At 40.7% G+C, this 22,663-nt stretch overlaps 1 protein-coding gene across 1 annotated transcript in view; it reads right to left on the bottom strand.

The window, feature by feature from the left end:
- The window catches only part of lrfn2b (leucine rich repeat and fibronectin type III domain containing 2b), a 213,236-nt gene that overhangs the window by 115,261 nt on the left and 75,312 nt on the right, over nucleotides 1-22,663 (bottom strand). The window contains exon 2 of the mRNA XM_036562270.1: nucleotides 11,479-11,559. The gene's annotated coding sequence lies outside the window, so the exon portion shown is untranslated. The remainder of the gene's footprint in view (nucleotides 1-11,478; nucleotides 11,560-22,663) is intronic.

Here is a 22,663-nt window from a genome sequence, read left to right on the forward strand (position 1 = left end):
GGCGGTGAATATGCTCTAACTGAAGCCTTGGGGGGGCAATTATGAGTTACTATTTACAGCAGCGTTTCTGAACGGTGTGCCTGGGAAATAGCAGGACCTTTCCAGCAGATATCTCACCCTTAATGACTCAGTGCACAGCAGCAAACACAGAGGATCCTGATGAAAGAGTTGAGCCTCCTTCAGAACAAAAAAAACTCCACCAAAACGGAGATATTCAGAGGTACAGAGAGCTTCTGCAGGTTTGCTGCTTGAACATATCCCCTTTGGCAATGTGTTTACACCAAGTATTCACTGCTCTGATGCACCGTTCTATACATTGTTCTATGTGCAACGTTTTTTTTTTTTTTCCAAAGACAAACCCCGAAAACTTTTTTCATGACTTCTTAAAGACTTTTTTTTAAAACTTCTATTACTATTTTTCACAACATTTATTTTTGAGTATGGTTGAACTTCTTACTTTTGTACTAAACTGCCTTTAACAGTGGGGCAGAACATGGAGAATAGAAGTGATGGGAAAATGTAGCAATTTCAAACAGTAAAAATTTGGCAAAAAGCATGTTACTAAGAAACTGAACACCCTTAAGGAGGTCATTAGCAGCCACACTTACTATGCCAGCTAAAGCTGTAACCAAAATGGACACCTATTTGCAGTGTCTGAATTGTAAAATGTAAATCCAGGGTGATTTTGAGGGTACTACAATCATATAGTTCACTCTATCAGCAGAATATATATCAATTTGCATTGTGTCTTGTGATACTGAGCAGCAGATAGATAAAAAACATCAGCTAACAATAACGTCGTCTGGTGAGCTTTTGAAAGTAAAACTTATCAGATTCTGTCCACTCTCTGGTAAAACACTGTAAAAATACAACAGCACAATTAAACACAAAGATTATTACGTGTTTACTGCCTGCTGCTTATTTTACAGCAAAGACAGTTATGGCCCTATTTCACCCCTTGCCCCTAACACTTAGCCCTAACCCCTCCGTTTTGCGCATTCATGCCTAGGGGTAGGGCAGGGGTCTGCAATATGCGGCTCCAAAGCCACATGCTGCTCTTTTACTGCCCTGTTGCAGCTCCACGGCAGAATTAGGTCAGATTCTCATTCAACAGCTTCTTGTCTGAATTTTCCTGTTCCACCTTAAATGGTGCAGCAGGTACATTCTGATGCCTCAGGCAATATTTAAGGTAAAACAGGAAGTTGAAGCTGGCAAAGTTGACTTTTTCGATAAGCTGACTTTTTTGAGGAAAAGTCTCCTGCTGGAGATGTGAGAAAAGTGGCTCTAGCTGAGCTAAAGCTTAAAGCAGCGCAAAGTAAGTCTGCATTTTCGTTTATATTAGATTTTTAGTCTATACTAGTACATCAGCACATATTAAGACATATTTACAGCCAAGATGATAAAATGGACATAAAATGTTGCAGCTCCCAAGGTGGTTTAATTTTTGTTAAAAGGACAAAATGGCTCTTCTTAACATTTATGTTGCTGACCCCTGGGGTTGAGTGTCCCAATTTCTGTTGAGATAGAGGGGTAGGGTAAAGTGTTATGGCTACATGACCCTGCAAACAGAGTGTTATGAGAAAAAAGGAAAAAACAGCAAGATGGCTGTGCAAGCGACCAAAAAAAAACCAAAACAAATATGAGGAATTTTCTCCATTAAAAATTACGATAACCATTGTATTATCTTAGTTTAATGTCTATTATGTCTATTACATCCTTCTCTTCATTACAAGCATTAAAAATGCTAGTAGTATGCCGATGTCTCGGTAGCTAGCTAGCTAAATTTCCTGTTCCACCTTAAACAGTGCATCATTTAAGTTGGAATGGGAAAATGTGAACAAGAACCTGGGGAATAACTGACTTCAGCTTCATATTTACAACAAATTAGGGGTGGGCGATAATAAACTGTCACACCTCCTCTCTTTGAAAGCATATGATGCCCTAAATGTAACTAAAGCCCAGCAGTGAGGAGCTGAACTTTACCCTCCTCTGCTGTTACTGCAGACTGGCGGGGTCGCCTACAGAGCAGCGCTGGTAGCTGTTAATGAAGTAATGCTCTTTTCCTTTAAGGGTCCCATTTTGTAGGGATTGATTTCAACCACTACCCCTTGTAACTCAGTTCCAAGGGGCAAGATGACACTCGAGAACAAGGGGTAGGGGTAAAAATTAGAAATGGAACTGGGCCTTAGCCAATTTTATTTTTTACTTTTTCTCAGTTCTCGCCCCTGCACTTTTCAAAATGTTATATCAAGTCCACAGCTACAAATAAGAAGCCAACATCAGTCTCACTCAAAAGACTAATGTTGGTTTGGTTATGCAGCTGGCGAACACTGTTGCAGGTTGATGATGTGTCTGAATTCATTTACTGATTCGTGCCTTTTTACATCTATTTGGAAAGTGAAATAGTTCACCCATACATACCGCAATACTAATGAGGCAGCAAGAGTCCATTTTGGTCACAGCTTGTGTCTCTGATATGCCATTAGCACATATAAGCAAAATGTAAGTCATTTTTCATGCATTTTGGCTGCTTGTTCATGCATTGCTTTGACTAAAACCTCTATTGGAAACACACTCTAGGTTTGAGCTTTCTTCATGGATAACAAAACAATTTTTTGAAAATATTGAGCCCATGCTTGGTGTTGTTTTGCAGTGTTGAGCTCTGTATATCTGACAAAGTGGATGACCCTATAGATTCTGTGTGGTCAGGGATGTAGGGTTTGAATACATTAATTTAGCTTTACTCAGCTTTACCATCAGTCAACAGAAATGAATCACATCTTCAGGCACTCTCTACCACTTTGTGCTCCATATTTTGTGAAATGCATATGCTTTATAATGTTTATTATCAATATCTGTTATATTATTATCACCTAATCCTAGGCTGACAAGCTCAAGTGCTGCTGATGTGGACAGGTATAAAAAGAGGGAAAACATGAGAAATATGCATGGTAACGTGTAAGTATTTGAACTTTTATACCATGTAGCTTAAGTACTATGAGTGTAACACATGCATTGTCAAGTCATGATATCACAATGCTACAATGTGCATCTTGGAGAATGGACACCCCATTATGCCACCTGAATAACCAAAATGAATCATGAACCAATTATTGTGAATCAAATTGTGAGCTGAATGGAGCATCACACCCCTATTATATACTAAAAAAACAATCCTATAGAATTCATTTCATACCAAACAATCGTCCTGTCATGCCTCTGGGTCTTCTCCCAGGCTCTGTCGAATCCACACACTACAACTCCCACGATTCTCTGGACTCACATGCCAAAGACTCCGCCAATCATGAACCACTACCCAGATCCAAGTCACCTGACTACTAAACTGTTGTCACCTGTATCTCATTTGCTCCTGTGTATAGATACCAGTCTGTTTGAAGAGTTTCTTTGCAAAGTATTGCCAGCTGTACTCGTTGTGTACTGAGCGTTTTTTCTCTCTGTCTGATCTTCCTGTGTTTAGGACCTTTTTCTTGTTTCTCATTTTGTCCCTCTGGATTCTCCCTTTTGGTATTGTTTGCCTTGATCTGACTGCTATTTTGGCTGCTATTTTTTTTTAGACTCTGGCAACCCTTTCATTACCCCTCTCGTTGTTAATAAATCCTTTTTGACCTTTCTACATCTGCGAGTGTCTGGTTTGTTGGACTAACATTACACATCTAAACCATTTTACTATAATCTGTAACATAAATTCTCCAGGAGTGAAAATTGAGATCTTAAAATTGACTTTTCCACACTCAATCCCCCATAGGAACCCTATACTTCAGTAATGAACATCTTGACTGTTTCCAAAGAACCAGTCCAAAAGGGACTTGAGCTAACTCGTGCATTTCATCCCACACAACACAGTGATTGTCAGAGAGTGGTGCTTTCAAAAGCTACTACGTTATAACAAGTGCACAGCACTTGCTCTAATTCTTAAGCTCTAAATTTCAAAAGAGCTCCATATGTAATGGCAGATGGCTGGATCTGTTTGTCAGCGGTGATATGCCCACATGCGTGCGCACGCCGGCTTTCTGGACACTTCCCAGCCCCTCTGCGTTCCACAGGCGGCTGATGAACAGGTACTGATCCTATTCCACTGCGGGGTAGATAGGTCAGGAGTGAGCTGAGCCAACCAGAGCACTGTGAGCAAACAGCAAAGGGCGGGACTCTCTGTGCTGAAAACAGAGACCATGTGGCGTCTGAGCCTCTCTCTCTCTCTCTCTTTCTCTCTCTCTCTCTCTCTGTTATGAATGGTATCTTGGTCTCACAATCAGAGGACAGATTCCCTGGAGGAAAGCCTAAAGCACTCGAGTACAATGAATTTAAACCAGGAAAGTGGGAAGGGAATCAAAAGAAGAAATAAATAAATAACCCCAATGAGTCATCTAAAAAGGCGATCCTTAGCTTTTGAGCCCTGCAGATTGCTCTCGGTTTGGGTTGCCAGCACAAGACATTAATAATGCAAAAAGACGGCAGCAAGTGTTTCTTGGCAGCTTTTTTCCTCAAGCTTATTCCTTAAATCGCTCTCAGTCTGGACGGGAGTGAGGCACTTCAGGTCTTAGCGCTAAATCAGCAGGCTAGTAATACCTGGCAATACCCGCTACTGTTTCAGTCCCCAGCTATGCTACTTTACAGGACATAAACATGTAGCAACTCACAACAATGGCAGCTATAATGACTGCAGAGACAGATGAGCTGCTTAATGGAGAACAATTCCGGCTATCCGCAGGGTTAATTTCCCCAGACGGGCTGCTGTGTTATCTGTGACTCACTATGGGCCTCTTTCTAGCTTTTTAAAATCATTTTCCCCCCAAATGGCTCAGGAGGAGGGGCTGGACAAGGTTAAAAGCAGATAAAGCATGGGTCTGCAGTCGCTCCCTCAGGGCCACGCAGCCCAAGGCATGGATTCATATTTAGAGGAGTCAAACTTTCCCTCTGGCCTCAGGGTGAGGTGTGCTTGAGCATATAGTAAGGCCGTTTGGGTTGTAAACAGCACCATGTCTCGATTTTCTCCAGGGCTCTTCACAAGGATGCTCCAGCTGCTGGGCGTTTAGCTCTCCGGAGCTAAATGTGGGAAACAACTTACCCGGAGCTAGAGTACACACGCATGGCAGCACGCAGCATCTGCCATCAGCTGCTTGTTATTCAATGCAGATGGCAATTAGACCCATCTTGGCTTCACTCTCAAATAAATCTCTGTGCCTCCGAGATACAGCACATATATGAAGCCAGAGGGGGATCGTCAACATAGACGGGGGGAAAATCGCATCAATATGTGACAATATGTTATCGTTATTGTAGCAATTTATGTCACATTATACAACAGTTAGTTCCAATGGCATAATCCGATTGGTTGAGAAGTGTTCTAGCCATGTTATTATTTCTGATAACAGCACAGTTTTTTGAACTGTATCATTCTGATAAGCACTGGTTGCTAAGTAATGACTGCTTTGCAGCTAATTATTAGAACAAATTCTACTTTAGCACATACAAAAATGAAATGACAATGGATATTTGGCTTTCTCTCTTCTCTCTGCACTGTAAAATTAATGCTTGTCTGTGGGCGATACATCAACATTGTCGACATCGGCAACAATAAACAATTTATGGACTGTGACAAGATATTTCATGTGTAAATATATAATGTCAGCTTTCTGACTCACTATTTCACAACATTTGCATAGCTATTGCATAGCTGTTTGAATATATATACATCCATATATCCAATCTTGTTCACTGCAGGTATCTGAAAAAGGCAAGTATAGCTTGGGATAAAAAATAAATAAATAAACTGCAATAACTTGTCATTTTTAAATAGGGTTTAGCACAGATGTTTATTTTTATTCGTTCGTTATTTTGTTCCTGAAAGCCAGCATAACCACCCTGAGATAAATAAGCCCATATTTAAAGTATTCAATATTTATATTTTGTGAAATGTGAAATTGTGGACCACACAAATGTGAATATTTTCTCCATTAAAAATTACAATAACCAAAGTATTATTTTAGTTTAATGCTGTTTCAGTGTATTATGGTCCATTTCCTCATAACAAGCAAAAAAGTCTCTAGTAGTATGCTGATGTCTCAGTAGCTAGCTAGCTAAATTTCCCTTTCCACCTTAAATGGTGCGGCAGTTCTGTTTTGGCTCCTCAGACGTCAGAACTGCTGCGTCATTTAAGGTGGAACAGGAAAATTCGAACGAGAAGCTGGCAAATATCTGACTTCTGCTTCATATCACTGAAGAATCAGGAGTGGGTGATAATAAATAATCGCACCCCTCTTTGAAAACATATGACTCCCTAAACGTAACTAAAGCCCAGCAGTGAGGAGCTGAACTTTATCCTCCTCTGCTATCACTGCAGACTGGCAGAGTCGCCTACAGAGCAGCGCTAGTGGCTGTTAATGAAGTGATGTTCTTTTTTATTTGAAGGTCCCACTTCATAGGGAAGATTTCAATCACTACCCCTTGTAACTCAGTTCCAAAGAGGCAAGGTAACACTCGAAAACAAGTTGTAAAAATAAGAAATGGGATTGGGCCTTAGGCTATATTACATATTTTAGTCTCCTCTCAAGCAGCGTTAGCATGATGTTATAGTTTTATTGTCTATATTTAAATAATGACATAAGTCAATACCCTTAATAAACAGCTGGTCTCATTGCCTGCATGAGGTCGTGACTATGCTTGGTAATAGTAGCAAACTCTGAATGAACTCCTGTATAAAATCACAGTGGAAATTTCGAGCCATCTCACCTAATAACAGTGTCTGTTGTTTTGCTCTTGGTTTAACGTCTTTTAGTAACATCAGAACGAGCTGTTCTAGACCCAACTCCCGCACTCCGCTTGTGGTCTCAGCCTGCCTTGAAAGTGTCATTCTTTTCCTAAAAAATTAAAATCCTCAGATTTTGTGATCTGTTTCTGCTGTTATGCAGCACTGCAGTAAACAACCAGCAAACCTCTCCTCTTCATTCTGCGATTTGGTGGTTTGAACTGTACTAAAGATTCTGACATGAAGCTTTTCAAAACCCGCTGATGCTGAGCTTGAATGATCAGCAAAGCGCAGTGTGGAATGCCAGACACTGTTATAACGTCACATGGCTTGAAACTTATATTGTGTCTTTTAGACAGGAGTTCATTCTGAGTTCATTCAGGGTTTTCCAGCATTACCAAGCATTTTATGACCATGAGGTGGGCTGTTTATTAAGGATATTGCCTTATCTTATTTAAATATAGATGATCAAAATATGACATTATACTAACGCTGCTTGAGAGGACATCAAAATGCACGATATAGCCTAAATCACAATACAGCACACTGAGTGTGGTCCTTCACAGCTTAAACAACAATGTTACGTGTAAGCATATTTTGTTTTTTTGTGTTTGTGTGTGTCTCTCTTCTGGTCTCTCCCTTCACAGGTGTATCTGCTGTGCAATCAGTTAAGTGAAGAGGACCACTGACCAATCAGAGGCCTGGCTGGTGCAGTTGGGGGAGGAGACCATGTTTTAAAGGAGGCCTTCAAGATGGCTGAAGAGAGAGAGAGAGAGAGGACTGAACATGTGTGCTGTGTTTTAGATTGTGTTTTAATCTCTTGTACTGAGGGTGTGCTTTTGTTTTAGGTAATTCACCAGTACTTCCTTTAACTTGGTGTATGAGTGTGCCTTAGTTGGTATTTTACCTGCATGCTTTTAACTTTGTTTTATAAGAGACTGATTATTTGTACCACCTGGGGTTTCAAACAGGTAAGAGGAATGGGCCCAAACATTTGCATCATGTAGAGTAGAAGTCCACTCTGTCTAGTTCCCTTGGTCAGAGGGCACCACCACATGTCCTTTTGATTACTGGCCAGGGAATTGTAGAGTAGTTGGCTTTGTTTCCTTTTGTAGATTAGCTAAGTACTTCTTGTTTCAGTCTAAGTAAGCATGGTGGTTTTGTTGTGTTGTCTTCTTTGGTGCTGTCCACAGTTTGACTCTTCCAGTGTGGTACTAGTTATCACGGAACACCATTTTATTGTGGATGCTTTTAATAAAGTAGTTTCAAAAGCTGTATTGGCCTTTTCCTCCAGCTTTTAATCCATCATCAACAGTTCAGTCTTTTAAATGCCACATGTTACTGATCCCACAGCACCCTAGACAAAACGTGGGTTCATCACAAACAATGTTACATTTCACAAAATATTAATAACGGTGAATACTTTGCCAGTGATCTTATCTCATGGCGGTTATGCTTGCTTTCAGAATCCTAAACCCTATTTAAAAATGGCAACATAATGCACAGTTCACCTGCCTGTTTCAGATACCTGCAGGGAACAGTATGAGCAGTAAGATGATTTTGGATGTACATATTTTCAAAAAGCTGTGCAATAGCTATGCGAAATTTGTGAAATAATGAATCAGATAGCCTACATTATGTATTAGACATAAAATAAATCCTTTACATGGACACACACGAAATTTCTTGTCACAATCCATAAATTGTTTATTGCTGCCGAAAACACAATGTTGACATATCGCCCACAGACAAGCATTAATGGTAGAGTACAGAGAGGAGAAGGAGTGAAAGAGAGAAAGTCAGATATCCATTGTCGTTTTCTGTTTTTGTATGTACTAAAGTAGAATCTTAGTGACGCTTTCCAAACCTGTCAGTGCTGACCCTGAGTGACTGGCAAGGTGCAGTGTGCTATGATGGTCATTTGTGTATGCAGAAAAACCTTAAGGTGTTAAGGACGGTCTAATGTTACTAAAAGATATTAAATCAAGAACAAAATGACAGATGCTGTTATTAGTTGACGTGTCCTGAAATTTACATTGTGTCTTGTCAGTTTGTCAGCCTTACAAAGCCTTGTCATGACCTCATGTAGGTGCTGTGAGAGCCTGATCTGTGCTATGAGTAGGAGAGCGGTTCTCTATGTGCTATTATACGTCAGTTGATACTTGTTTATGCGTCATCTGGCATCCGTATTGCCTGGTCTTTGCTTTCTTGTCAAACAAATGTGTTAAGCTGTCCCTAAGAAGAGAGTCCTGCTTCTTTTTGAGTAGAGACATGGCATGGCATCGCATTTGAAAAGGCCTCATCTCGACACTCCTCTTTTTGGTTAGACAGATGTGCAGCCTATACCAGTTAACTCTTAAATTCAACTTCTTAATAAAGTGATTTGTATATGTTATTAGGTTTTTCGGTGACACTTTATTTGGAGTGGTCCTTTGTAGATGATTAATAAACTCTTAACAGAGTGTCAGTAACACATCAACAACATATACTGAAGTAGCAGTAGTGAAGCATCTGAATACACTGAAGTAAGTATCTTGTAGATGTTCTGTTGATACATTACTTACATTAAGTATTGTTAATATGTTGCTTGCATTATACAAAACCTAACCTTACCCAACCTTACCAGAAAGACCTAACCCTCACCGTGGCTCTAATCCAAACCCTAACCTTAATCTCAATCCAAAACCTAATCCTAACCCCACATGTTTTTGACATGTTACTGAGAGTCTGTTCAGTGTTTGTTTTATCCAAAAAAGACCACTCAAAATAAAGTGTCACCATTTTTTTTTACATATGCAAACAACCATTATACCAAACTGTACTTTGACGGTCATTCAGGCTCAGCTTTGATGGGTTTTGAAAAGTTTTAGAATCTTTAGTACAGCTCCAACCACGAAATTGCAGAGTGAAGAGGAGAACTCGATTGAAAGTTTGCTTTGTTTACTGCAGCGCTGCAGTAACAGCAGAAACCGATCACAAAATCTGGGGATTTTAATTTGGAGGGAAAGAATGACACCTTCAAGGCAGGCTGAGATGAAAAACGGTAAGGGGATGGGGGGGGGTTGCTAAAACGTCACTAAATAGGGTCTAGTATTGCACCTACTGTAAAAAATTTTTGCCGCTTTTGAACTTAAAAGTAAATAACCGTGCTAACTTGAAATTCATTGATCGTGTACTATTAAGTTAGCAGGTGTAAAACACAAACTATTCTTCTGTTAACTTAATATTCAAAGTTCCAACTAGAAATTTCAAGCTAACCCGGTTACTTATTTCCATTCACTCATTCTCTTTAACTGCTTAATCCAGCTAGGGTAGAGAATCCCAGACGACCCTGTCCCCCGCAACCTCCTCCAGGTCATTCTGGGGGACGCCGAGCCACTCCCAGGCCAACTTGGAGTATAATCCCTCCAGCGGGTCCTAGGATGACTTAGGGTTCTCGTCCCAGTAGTGCTTGGTAAACCCCCACCGGGAAGCGTTCAGGGGGCATCCTGATCAGATGCCCGTACCACCTCAACTGGCTCCTTTCAATGTGGAGGAGTAGTGGCTCTACTCTGAGGTCCTGCTGGATGACTGAGCTCCTCACCCTATCAAGTAAAGTGCAGCAGCCACCCTGCGAAGAAAGCTCATTTCCACCACTTGTATTTGCGATCTCATTCTTTTGGTCATTACCTCATATAAGGTCATAACCATAGATAAGGTTTGGGACGTAGACTAACCAGTAAGGCAGGTCCACCCTCCTTACCAGGACTCAGATGGTTACTTACTTCTTTAAGTTTAAAAGCTGCAATATTTTTTCCAGTGTACTTTTTCTACTTCACCGCCAGAGGTTGCGTATCTTGAACCTTGACTAAATCGTCTTTGAACAGTTTATTTTATTTATTACTGTTTTCCAGCTTGTTTGTAAACCTTAAACAAAAATATTGCAATACATTCATATACTGAGAACTACTGTGATGTATTTTTTGCCATGTCGTCCACAATCACTCTTTCTACTGCTGTTTCTGAAGCAAAAAGCAGGCCATCGGGTATTACGGACACGTCTGGCCGGAAAAGGCAATCAAGCTCAGACGGACTTTCGGTGCACTGATTAAAACAAAGATGAGGCCATGTCTTTGATCGACCCTTGCAACCTCCAGATCCACTAATGGAATTCTGCCCACAGGCGGACAGGTGTCCTTCCTTAATGAGTCCGATAGCGAGAGGGAAAACATTTGGCCAACGCTGCCGCTCTCCAACCTGACGAGGCTTAGGACGGGATCAGACTGCGCAGGTCAACATCATCAGTCAGAAATCCTGAGCTGGAGCTACCGCACACCTGGGAACTCCGCGCAATACCCGGCAAGAGTCAAAAGGGTCAGTTTAACTCCGACACTGAACGATGTTCCCTGAAGTTCGGCGGCTCATGCATATTCAGTGCATTTCCTCTACACAGCGGGTTCATCGCCGCTGGATCCCTGCCAACAGAATGACAGAGCACTGATCTGATTTTCTAAATGACAAGGGCCTAATCCTTTCCACTGCAATCATATTTCCACATCTTACTAGAGCACAGGAAAAAAAAAGCATAATAAGGCTGGGTGATTCCTGTCGTATCTTAGCTGGAGGATATGTCCGAATTCTAAATTCTGAATAAGAACACAAAAAGCAGGGTGAATGATTTACAGCATTATTCCCGAGGAGAGGACAGTGTATCTGGTCTGTAAACGACTGACCTCTTTTCTTCAGCTGCTGGCTGGCGTGTTTTTCTTCTTTTTGCAGAATCTCAGGCACACTGCATTCAGTCACACTTTCGCCTGAGGAAGAGAGAACACAACCCATCAAGAAAAAATATGGCATTTCAGTAAAACAAACCATTTGGACAAGCTGTCAGCTGAGGGTCTGAAAGCCAGCAGCCTCTATTTTGAGGTGATAAGATCTTATAGAAATAGAGCACCAACAAACTGGAATCAGCTGAGCAACCTGAGGACCTGTCAAGTGCATATTTACTGTAAATTAAGGAAAGGGGGCAAAGAAGAGGTACAGTCGTATGCAAACGTTTGTATATCCGCAGTCAAATTACCCGTTGTGTTGGCCTTCTAAGTGAAAATAAGTTAACACTATTCCTCTACAGGCAACACAATTAAATATGGAATTTTCTGCTAATTTTAGTGAACAATTTCTATATATTAGGTTAAAAAACACAACATGAAATGTAAAATGTGCCGCTTGCACATGTGCCCCATTATAATGCGCAGAACTGTGTTCTCTGTACAGGATGTGTTAACTTATTCACACATAAAATCAACAACGTCATTTGTCCAGAGGCGACCAAACTTTTACATATGCAACTATGTATAAAGCATTTTGACAAATAAAAATATGATCTAACACAAAGCTAAAAATACGATAGATTTGTATTTTGTGTGCAGTCATAAACACATAAATATAAATATATAGACAATGAAAATATACTTCACACTTTATGGTAAGAATATATCTCAGGAATCGCAGTGCATCCAACAATAAAGGCAGCATGGGGCTTCTTTTGGACAGTGATAGGAAAGGGTAGCTCACAGCAGGGGTGCTGGCTGGGCGTGTAAAGATCCAGGCTCTGCCCATTTCACTGTAGGAATGTTCCAAGATTTATAAAACCTTTTTTTTTATTTAATGTAAGGATCTATACATCAACAAATCTTGCAGGAATTGAGAAGTGATCACTGACATGTCTTGTAAACAAAACCATAAAATGAATTCCACAATGAAGCCATTATTAAATACCTCTTTACATTACCTCTCTCTCTCTATCAAATATCTCATCTACATATTTCTAATGAGATACAATTTATATATCATCCCTGTCCAAAGAACCAGGTATCTCCAAAATAGTAACTTTACAGCAGAAGGCAAAAACACTCTTACTGTTCAATATAAGTCAATATAAAGAGACTTTAAGATCAATCGAAATACTAAAACAAACCATTTCATCTGGTAATCTGCTTTTCAGAGGTCTGCTACCCAAAACAAGGCTGATGAAACATTGAGCTTCAGCTGATTCTTCAGGCAAAACCCAGCTCGAGCTGGGTTTGTTTTCCTGTGAGTGATTTTTTCGTTTTATAGTAGTCGATTCGCTCTTTTTACAGAAATTCTATTTGCTTGTGAGTTTTCTCTCTTGCAATCTTCCTCGCTCTTTCTTGCCCAAGCTCTCTCTCTTGCACACGCACTCTTGCACCCCTGTGCCTCCTCTCTTTCCTTCTCTAGTAACATTATAGTCTATAGCTGCATTTGTAATAGCATGAGAGTTTGAGGCGTGGGTGAATGTACCTCTGAATGAAATCATGGACGACAAGATGGATGTGCACACGAGCTGGGGTGAAACATGACAGTCCAGGGCTGGTTAAAAATATTTTGGCTAAAGGCCTGGAAGCCCAGGCAAGGCAAGGCAGGGCAAGTTTATTTATATAGCACATTTCACACACTTCTGTCATTTAAAGTATTTTACAAATTAAAAAATATAGAATTGTTTAAAAAAGTAAAGCAGAATAGAAATTAAACACATGATTAAACATGATTAAAACAATAAAGAAAAGAGAAAGTGATTTAAACTAAAAATCAAATTACAAATTAAATTAGGATCTAATATCCGAAGAAAGGTGGGAAGAGTTTTGTTGTTATTTTAATAAGTTAAATCTGTAGTTTCTGACACGAACAAATATAAAAATCTACCAATTTTCAGCTTTGATCATGTTCTTTCATCGAGAAATCATGTCATTAACACAGAAGAGTAGAAGGTAGAAAAAGCTCTCTCTCAGCATTGAAAGGTTAAAAGGGAGAAAACCCAAGGCCTGTGCTTTATTAGCCTGCCTGTGATTCTATAGTGTAATTACTGCTTGCTGTACTGGGTCAGCATTTGTATATCATTAAAAGGCAGCTGATTTTGCAATTCCAGGGCAGATGTTAATGAGTTAAAGTGAACAAACACTAACACTGGACGCATTTCCACCGATGCGTTAGGTAAGACACATTATTGCATAGATGCATAATTGAGAGCTGTGTAACAGCCGCACCACCTCCTTCTGTTTTTACAGCGCCGCGAGCAGACATTTCATAAGTCATTCAGACGTCCTGAAGGCGAAAGGCTGTAAACGTCCTTGTTAAACAGAAACAGGCTGACCTCCCACACCAAAGACCTTCTCTTTAAAGACTACTGGAGGAAATAGCCAAGCAAGGCAAGTCTCGGTTGAGCTCTCAAGGGTAACTTCATCCACCATTCTGACTAAACAACACAGCTCTGAGCAAGCTGCAGCATAAACCACAGCATCAATCATCATTACGATAAGACGTTCATAAATATGGAACTGGTCTAGAAGGCAGGCGAGCGGAAGATCAGTAGGACCAGGAGGCGGGACGCTTCGTTTTCGCTTCAGCTCTGTTCTCCAGACAGCGGGCATCTACGTCTGGCAATTAGCCACTACAAGAGCCAATAAGGGAAATGGAATATATATCCATTACCCAGTCCACGTGTGGCTGCAGGCCTCACGGGGTTTTGCCTCAGCACAATTCATTACCCAGATACACAATCCCTCCCCTGGGCCCAGCCAACACTATTACAGTGCATGTCTGCCATCTCATTTCTCCCCGCGCTGATATCACAATCTGTGGGACTCAACGAGGCTCCCTCCCTCACACTGAAGGCCTTTACAGATAAGGTCCTGTTCCACCACGCCCACATGGCTGCACACAACTGTAGAGCTCCCAGAGGAAGACCTCATATCTTCAGAATGGCCATTTTTCATGAAGAGGAACAAATGTTCTTAACTTTTAATGTAAGTTAACAAGTTTTAATAGACCGTTTGTATTGATTCAATTACCAGGCTCTGCTGACTTGTGAAGTCATTTCAGAACTTATTGAGAATAAAGTAGACTCGTGCAGAAGGTTAGATTTATTTCAGGACGTCTTCATACAGAAACGTTCACAGATCACCGGTTGGTTCCTTCTCCCACAGGAAAGCAGGAGTGCACACAAATTGTACAGAGTTATAACCCTTAACTGGCCCAAACAATCCCACCCCCCGTAGATATCAAGGTTGACAGAGAGGCATAGAAACATACGGAACATTCTAGGATGACCTAAAAAGATCAGGCCATTAGAGACAGAATGACTATTCTGATAGACAGAATAAGCATATCGCTGCTGTCAGACTGAACCCTCGTATCTCCAAATGGTAAATTTACAGGAGAAGGAAAAAACATACTTTACTTTTAATGTAAGTCAATGGAACCAGACTTTTTTCTGAGTCATTCTGGGCTGCTTCTTTTGGTCCATTCATCATTAAATTTACACACAATGTAAAGGACAACAGGCGTTTTCAAACTGTGTCAAAAACTGAAAAACGAGAAATGGAGATAAAAGGTTTTGTTCCCTCAACATCGATATAGGAGTTATACAATAAACCACAATCCAACAATCCCCCCTGTGATAACATATGAAAGAAAATGATCAAAAAAGCATATAATATTAATTAAATGCTGATTATTTACACAAACCTACCATACTAACATTCTAGGCCGAGCTCAAACATACTAAGCTCTAAAACCTTAGAAGGCACTGCAGTTACAGCTTACATGTGATTAATGATTAATAACGTCATGAATATATGGTGATTACATGAAGAGAAAGAAAAACAGAAATTGAAAACTGGAAATGAAATTTGGAAGTAACTATAATAAATGATATCAGTATAAAATGGGGGACACTGTCATAAGTGACGTCTAAAGATGTGTTTTTGCATAAACACACTTCTATTTCTTATTCCAAGGCATCTCAGGAAGTCAGGAAAAAGAAAAACATCAAGTGTGAGTTTCCCAGAGCACAGTGTGTTTAGTCAATTTCATGATTAACACAAGCATCATAGCAGCATAACATATGAACTAACCTTGGGTAAGGCTTGCTAACGTCAGCTCTGTGAAATTAGCAGCATTTCAACAGCTAAGTAGGCTATTAGCAATTTTGTAAAACATAGACTACATCTTTAAAACAAAGCCAAAACATTCAGATGGTATAGCCATTTATTTTGCAATTTTTATGTTATGTTCATCCAAAAGTGGAAGGAAGAGAGAGGGAAGTTGTTTATGTTAGTTCATGGATCTCTGACTCACTGTCGCAGCAATGTAGACCCAAAGCCATATGTTTTAATATTTCAATTTCAATATCTAAAAAATTGTTTACCACTGTAAAAGCTTTGTTCTGTAAGCATTTCTTGTTTGAATCTTTAAAGTTTTCCTACAAGTTTTTTGTCCTGCTGGAAGGTCTAACCATGATCCAGTCTGACCACCTAGCATTTAATGGTAAAATACGCGCAGGGCCTTTGGAAATAAAAAACACAGCTGAAAAATATCTTAGATCCACCACCATACTTCACCGTGGAGATGAGGGGGACAAACAAACTTGTATCTTTTACCAGGCAGCTTCATCAAAGCTCCAAGTTTCTGGACCTTCTTAACACATCAATCTGAACATTTTGCACTTTCTTTGGTCCAGATGTTCTCAGAGCTTGCCAGAACACAAATCTGAAGAAAGTGAATAAAAATATGGCTTTTAATGCTTTATCATGGGGATAGCTGTTAGGAATGAACTGGGTTAATAATGTCAGAATTTAGTAGAGTGGGTATTAGTCCAGTGTGAACATCTGTCCAGTATCACTGACTGATCTACAAAGGTCAAGAACTTTTGATTTCATTTACTTTGTTTATTCTTTAGGGCGGCACGGTGGCGCCTCCCAGCAAGAATGGCCTGGGTTCGATTCCCGGCTGGGTGACCAGGGTCATTTCTGTGTGGAGTTTGCATGTTCTCCCCGTGTCTGCGTGGGTTTCCTCCGGGTACTCCGGTTTCCTCCCACAGTCCAAAGACATGCAGTCAGGCCAATTGGCTAAAATTGCCCCTAGGTGTGAATGTGTATGTCTGTCTGTCTGGCGACCTGTCCAGGGTGTATCCTGCCTTCCGCCCAATGACAGCTGGGATAGGCTCCAACACCCCACTGCGACCCAGAAAGATAAGCGGTTTAGATGATGGATGGATGTGTATTCTTTAAACTTCTCCATCTTGATGGACCTCTGTTTGGCCTACATTACAAGATACAAGTATTGTTGTGTTGCCAGTTCCAAATTGACTAGTACTTCCAACACTTCATACTTTCAACTAAAGTGTGCCATCTTAAATTTCTAAATGGGGGATATAAATAGGAACAACAACAAACAACAAACAAAGGAAAGCAAACCACCATTAAACAGTCTGATACCTTAGAAAATTGAATATAATATAATATTTTTAATCTAAGAAATATAAAAAGCAGCTATTTACACTCTTATATACACTGTCTGTAGTCTGGTGTTTTGATTGAAACACGCACTACGCAAAATCTGCCTTCAGGTCAATCCTCAGACAATAACAATGGAGAGTATCAAAAAGTCATTAAACAGGGTCTGTTTCACGAAGCAGGATTTCTTGCGTAGCCAGCTAACTCAAAGCTTAGCTTAGTCCAGGGATTAAACTGGTCTGCAGCACACTGGATATTGCTAAAGGCGACCGGGACTCAGCTACTGTAAGCTGATGGCAACATAAATAGTTTATAATATAGTCTTTGGGAAATCAGTTCTATTCAATGTGATAAACTGCGCTGACAGATAATGTCTAAACAACTGCACACTCTTTGAGTCGGCCGCTTTAGGTGATTGTTGGGAGCTGAGCTGACACACCGAAGACTCGTTGTGTTTTTCGTTTTGTAAAATAAAACAAAAAGATCTTATAATGCTGTGCCTCAAAATGACAGAAGCCCCCTCCTGGATCTTTTTGAAACATTTGGCCCCGCCCCCTTATTATCACCACCACCTGCAGCTTGTTGTTAGTTTGGCTCCATTTTTGTTCTTGACGGTTTTCATGTAATCCTAGCCGTGTTCCAAGAGAGCCTCCTTAGTTTTTCTGTTTTTATTTATGTTAACCTGTCTTTGTTGGAGAGTGATTGATGGATTTCATTTTTTTTGTCCGCTTGCTTATCTCAAAATTTAATCTGTCAAACTCCTGATTTGCTTTTTTAAATAATAAACATAATGATTTTTTGTTAGTTAATTAGAAGGTAGATTAAGGTTGCATTGAAAATTAAATTATCATTTTTCTAACTTGGCTATTTTTGTGAAGAGCCATTATGAGCTGAAACAGTCTGCACTTATTTGTGAGCTGTGCTAATGTGATTCCCTGAACAGGGCAGTCATGCTCATCACTACTAAGCAGGAAGGCTGAAATTTCAGTAGTTGGAGAAACATGTTTCTAAATCTGACAGGATGACATTGAACACTTGGCAGAATACAGTGCTGCACAGAGGTGAACTATTTCACCATTATTTAGACAAATTAGACTATCTCTATCAGACGTCTCTTAAGAAGAGGAGGAGTCCTGCTCCAAACATGCAGTTAAAAAGGACAGGAATGGTTCTTGATACTAGATGGGTGGCATCATTGCTTGGAACAATTTGTTTAGCTAATTTAAAGGTGTGATTTAGAGTGATTTTCATTTGATTTAAAGAGAGCAACACATTTTCATGCTATCAGTGATGAATACTCCATTATACCTATATAAACTGCTCAGTATTGACCCATAAAAAAGATTTCCACCACCTCCAAAATTTAACCCCTGGTTCAATCTAATGCTGGATTTTCTGTCTCATGATGGTGTATCATTGTTTACATCACCATGGCAACTTATGCTGCACAACTGACCTGCTTCTGGGAAGGTGACGTTCAGGATTTCAGATCATAATCAGCTCTTAGACCAGGGCTGAGCTACTGACCATTCAGGGCTGAGCTTCTGACCGATGAGGGCAGAATTTCAGACCAATCAGAGTTGAGCTTCTGACCAGTCAGGGCCGAGTTTCTGATAGAGGTGGACTCTCTGGTCCTTTACAGGTCTTACAACTTTCTGACCAACCACGGCTGAGCTTCTGACCAATCAGGACCAAGCTTTTGAAGAGGTGGATTCTCTTGTCCTTGATAAGTCTTACAGCCTTCTGATCATTCAGGGCTGAGTTTCAGACCAATCAGAGCAGAGTTTTTGACCAATTACGGCCGAGCTTCTGACCAATCAGGGACAGTCTTCTGACAGAGGTGGACCCTCAGATCCTTTACGGGTCCATTTTTGACATTTATGGCATCAATCACGTGAAGAATATCTATTTTCTGTAGAGGATACAAATCACAGATATGAAGAACATAAAGCAGTTATTACTCCAGTAAGTACTAACATAGTGACACTGATGACAGCGCTGCTTTACGCTGTTATAAAGGCTTAAATTTCTGCACCTTTACACATATTTCTTTTTCTTTCTTTGAAAAATATGCTGCTTGACTTTTCCTCATGATTCACGGATTTGGCTGTTCATCACACTTTCATGTGCAGGAGGGTTAATCACAGCCTGCGTATGCAAACATGGGTCAACTGGCTGTGTTTGTTCGGTTTTGTGTAGCTGAAACTCAGGCACAAATCTTGTTTAAGACGGTGTTGTGCTTCATGAGACAGACCCAGAGAAGAAAACAAGAGAACAAAACAGGCTGTGCAGAGTTTCCATTGACAACAGAGATTGTTAAGGCTTAGCTGAAGTGCAGGCCTGCCTGATTGACTTTCATTCTGCCCTGCTATTGTGATAAATCACCCTGTGCAGATTCAATCATCGTAATGACAATGATTTTAATGACAGTATGGCACAGATAAAAACCGCTCTGGTTCAGACCTATCCTCTTAGCTTCATTTATGATGCTTGCATCTCTGTTCGGCTGAAATTCAGTTCCCAGGAAAACACTCATCTGTAAATGCTGTTCTAATCTAATGTTATCAATTAGTTCAAACAGGCAGGGAGACAAAAGGAGAAATTAAGAAACAAAAAGAAATCAATTAGGGCACTTTAACAGCAGTGAAACCCCTACTTACTATTTGGCAACAAGCTAAGGCTAACGGCTGAGTCATCTACTGCCACAAACATGGCATTTTGAGACGGGTGGGGGACAGGCAATAAATAGCTATGGGCAGCTGTTTAAAGGGGGTCAGAATACAGCCGGAATGAGATTGGAAACAGGAGGCAGAAAAAGAAACAGCAGGCCTCACCTGCACCTAGAACAGCACTCATTTCCCAGGAAAAATCACCCTCCAGCTGCTGCCAAACAAAGAGCTGCAGGGCCAATTCATAACATCTGACACACAGTGCACTGCGTTCTGATGGCTTCGCAGAAAATGTATGACTAGTGCATCCATTCTGCATCACCACTGTTTTTTTGTTTTTTTTTGTCTTTTAATTACTGCACATAGGGCATGAATCGTCTTAAATAGCAGCAGAAGCCAAGGCAGGCTGGCGAGCTTAACACCTCAGTTAAGCTTTGATGCAGCCGCGGTTTACAGCCTGTAGGTTTGAAAAATGAGGCGAGTTCTCTCCTTCATATCATTTCCACCACTATAAGACTCTATTGCAGAGGCGTGATGACATCACGAGAAATGTGTACTCGCCGAGCACAGGCTGGAGGGAGGGAGAGAGAGAGCTAGAGAGAGAGAGAGAGAGAGGAAGGAAGGAAGGAAAACAGGAGAGAAATGGCTAGAATAGAAGGAAAGAGAGAAAAGGAAGAAAAAAGGGAGAAAGATACAGATGGGGAGAGAAAGAGAAAGAAATGGGAGAGAAACAGCTACAAAGAGAAAAAGAAGGAAAAGGGGAGAGAGAGAGGGAGAAAAGGATAAAAAGAGAGGGGAGCAAGAGAGAGAAAGGGATAAAAAGAGTGAGAGAAGGGAGAGAGAAGGAGAAAAGGATAGAGAGAAAGGGAGAGAGAGAAATAAAGGGAATGAAAACAGGAGAGAAACAGCTAGAGAAAAGGAAGGAAAAAGGAGGAAAAGAGAGATGGAGGTAGAAAGAGAAAATAGGAGAGAAACAGTTACAGAGAAAAAGAAGGAAAAAGGGAGAGAGAGAAGGAGAAAGGGATGAAAGAGAAGAGAAGGAGAGATGAGAAAGGGATAGAAAGAAAGAAAGAAAGAAAGAAAGAAGGGAGAGAGAGAGGAGAAAGGGATAGAGAGGGCGAAAGGAGAGAGAGAAGATGAAATGGATAGAGAGAGAAGAAGAAAGGGATAGAGAGAGAGATGGGGAGAGAGAACAGAAAGGGATAGAAAGTAAGAAAGAAAGAAAAAGGGAGAGAGTGAGCGAGAAAGGGAAGGAGAACGAGATGGAGAAATAGCTAGAATAACAGAAAAGAAGGAAAAAACGAAGAGAGTCAGAGAAGACGGGAAAGACGTAGAGAGAGATAAAGAGATAGGAGTGGAAACAGAAAGGGACAGAAAGAGAGAGAGAGAGAGAGAAAGGAAAAAGAGAGAAAGAGATAGCATAAGAAAAGAACTGAGACAGTCAGAGAAGAAGAGAAAGTAAAAAGGGGGGGAGAAAGGGATAGAAAGAGAGGAAAGGAAAAAAGTAGGACAGAGAGAGGAAAGGAAAGAGAGAGAGGAGGAAAAGATAGAGAGAAACGGTGAGAAAAAAGAGTGAGACAGAGAAAGTGAGAAAATAGAGAGACAGTGTGAGAAAAAAGAGCAAGAACAGGAGAGAATGAGTGAAGAGAGGGTGAGATGAGAGATTGAGAAAGAGCGAGAAAAAGAGCAGGAAAGAGAGAAGGGAAAGAGAAAAAAGCAAGCAAGAAAGAGAGAGGAAAACAAGAGCGAGAGAGGTACAGAGAAAGGCAAGACAGTGAGAAAAAGAGAAGGTGAAAGAGAGAGAAAAAGAGCGGGAAAGAGTGAGAGAGTGAAAGTGGAATATTAATTGTTTATTAGTGTTTTTATTTAGGTTGTGTGTCCTTCTTGATAAATCTGCCTCCACTCTAATTAGATGGTGCAGTTAATCATGACAAATGAGATATAATCCCTGAGCATGGTTAGTGTGATTATAGTCAGTATAACACACATACCCCCATCCCCCCCACCAGCCACCCCCAACACACACACACACACACACACACACACACACCCCCTGAATGTTAGATCAGGACTGTGATATGACTTTTTGGCCACTATTAGCTCCATTATGTCCTATAGTGCATCACTTTAATGCTCAGTAGGACTCTGTTTAGCCGCACCTGCTTTTCTGCTGCTCTAAATGAGCACATATAACAACATTTCCTCTCATCTCCTGCAGTCTTTGCACACTAACTGCATTCACAGAATGGCAAAGCAGCACTCCTGCCATTGGTGAAGTGACTCAAAGTAAGAACATTATGATCAGCTGTGAGGTATGTGGTTCATTGGCCTGGTCTCCCAGGAGTAGATGGAGTGACTGTAGCAGAGAGGAAAGGACATTGGTCATCAGGCCTGCTCAGAATGGTGGAGTGCAGTGAGTCAGGCATGTGCTGGCACAGAGAGGAGATAGACTCTAATTGAAATGCTTCCGCTTGAACATGCGCTATTACAATTACAGCACACCGATGCCGGCTGTGCTGCTGGCTAACGTTAGCATCCTTTAACTCTACACAGCTCCAGCTTTATTCTCCTCAGTGCTTTCAGTCAGACATCACAGCCTCAAAGAGCACTCAGCTCCGTTCCGTACAGACCACCTGGGATCCTCAGATGAACTATGGAGGAGGTTCAGTTGATGCCCCATAAGACACAACAAAAACAGGAAACAAGTCAAAAACAAAACAACAGGGTCGTCTCTAAGGACTAAAGGTAAGATTAGGTCTTGGCAATGAAAGCACAGACTGTCCAACCTGGATCACAAAAGAAGTGTGGAGTTATTAATATGGCTTGACAAACCCAAATTCATGTCTGTATTATTGAATTGAGACAGTTATTCATTCAACCTAATGAGAAACTGTAGAACAGACTCGGTTTATATCACAATACCTACATTTAGAGTC

Source organism: Colossoma macropomum, unplaced genomic scaffold (genome assembly GCF_904425465.1).
Source record: "Colossoma macropomum unplaced genomic scaffold, Colossoma_macropomum, whole genome shotgun sequence".
NCBI classification, from domain to species: domain Eukaryota; kingdom Metazoa; phylum Chordata; class Actinopteri; order Characiformes; family Serrasalmidae; genus Colossoma; species Colossoma macropomum.